Below are 1,977 nucleotides of genomic sequence, written 5' to 3'. Positions count from 1 at the left end.
AAAGTTGCTCTCTTTAAAGGGAATATGAGATCACAATTAATTTTGTTGAGCTGAATTAGAATTCTAAAAGAGGCTCTTTTAAAACAGCATCTTTTTAAGTAATAAAGTCACAGAAGTAAGGTCTTATAAGAGTGAAAAATATTGCTAGTAAAATATTTTATGACACTAACAGGTTAACTTTTAGTATGCAATACTGAGAATTACAGTAACAAGTGCAATAAAATATCAAACACTGAGTAGTTCTACATTAACCAGAAAATAACACTTGGAAGGCTATCAGACTGAAAATTTCCCTCAAAAACACTTGGAAGTTTGGGGTATGTGTGCATGTGTCTAGCAGATATACGTTGCTCATAAGAGTATTTAGTAGTTATCTCTTGCCATTTGAGAATCTCTCCAGAATCATAATGTTCTTGCATCACCCGAGTAGATGAGGAATTGGAATTTTGCAGCAAGTCCATTAATAGAACAACTTTAGTATCTAGATGCTCTTGTAATTTGTACATATGCTGGTCAATGTAATCCATAAGTTTCTTCCCCATCAGTTCCATATTTTTAGAAATCATCTTTTCCAAGTAGGAACAAGCAGGCTGCTGTTCCACTCCAATGCTTACAACGCTAATATTTGGCTTTGTATTGTTTCCCTGAGGCTTATTCTTGTCTTCTACTTGGAGATGGTTTACTTGACTACAAAGGTTTTGAAGAAAAGGAAGAAACTCAGAACTAGATGTATTTGAGTTATCATTTGCTTTCTTTTGCAACCAAGAGGATATTAAAAATTTAAGATCATTTTCAGGAAAAATCTTGTTTTGTTGTATAGTTTTATTCTCTTCAGGATATTGAATATTTCCTATATTTCCTCTAGCAGAAAGTTATTAGTCTTGGTCCATATAAGCTTTTATATCTTCTGTGACCACTCTAGATGTCAATCCAAACTTACAAGAATAATATGGAGTGGATGACTTTTCTAATACTCCTGAAGTTGTTGACTTGTACAATTCATAAAGCATATGTTCATATCCCAAAGCAGCTGGGTTTTTCTTTCCGAAGATACAATGAAGTTGTTCTCCAAATGGAATACAGTTTCACTGTTGAAATCGAACCATGTTCATGAGTTGTTGAGCACCTGGTGATAATTTTGATACCATGGATTCCCTCATGGTTTGAACCCTGTCTAGATCTATCCTTGGTCCTAGAGCAGGATAACTTGTTAAAGAATTTGCAAAATCTGTCCTTACTTATACTATAATTTTACTCAGAAATATATTTTGTTTATCACTAAAAGAAAGTAGCTTAATTTTACAAGAGTCTATGGGACATTCTAATTTTAGGTATTTCTTATACAAAGTAATCTCATTTTCACTGTTATTCTGGATAGAACAAACATTCTCTCCTCTACTGGTTCCACAATATCCCTCTCTAGCATACACTTCCACATTCCTCACTTCACTTAAAATCCTGAGTGAAACTCTCTTTACATCTGTGAGGATTACACTTCAGGCATAGGAAGCAGGAATTTTAATCTTCATTGTCCACTTTCCTCTTAAAGAGGACAATATCCTCACTTGAAACCAGCGACCCCAGCACCTCCTCATCCCTCCTGTCTCTGCCTCCATAATCAGGGTCTTCATGGCCAGCATTAATCAGGCGAAGGCTCTGGGCCAAGCCCCAACGAAGAGCCTCCCAGGAGGAAGAGGCCACCAAACAGGGAACTTCCCCACTGTCCTCAACCCCTGGATCCATGCAGCCCTTAGGCCCTTCAGGCTGATGCCCTTCCTGCACTGGCTAGGCCAGGATGGCCCCAACCCCACCCAGAATTCAGACTAAACCAAACTGACTGGGGGCCTGGTCCCTATTGCTCTTGACAGACCCAGTCTGTGATTGACCTCAGGTGATCTGATCAGAGCCCACAGAAGTTCTGCCACTAGAAGTAGACAGTTCATGTTCCTACAGTAACCAGCTTTCTGCAGGCAAAAA

The 1,977-nt window shown here is 38.3% G+C and overlaps 1 pseudogene; it reads right to left on the bottom strand.

Moving 5' to 3' along the window:
* Positions 1 to 242: 242 nt before the first annotated feature.
* LOC123253820 lies at positions 243 to 1,743 on the bottom strand (annotated as a pseudogene).
* Between the last annotated feature and the right edge of the window lie 234 nt (positions 1,744 to 1,977).

The sequence above is a fragment of the Gracilinanus agilis genome, chromosome X (genome assembly GCF_016433145.1).
Source record: "Gracilinanus agilis isolate LMUSP501 chromosome X, AgileGrace, whole genome shotgun sequence".
NCBI lineage: Eukaryota > Metazoa > Chordata > Mammalia > Didelphimorphia > Didelphidae > Gracilinanus > Gracilinanus agilis.
This window is presented reverse-complemented; position numbering and strand designations above follow the sequence as displayed.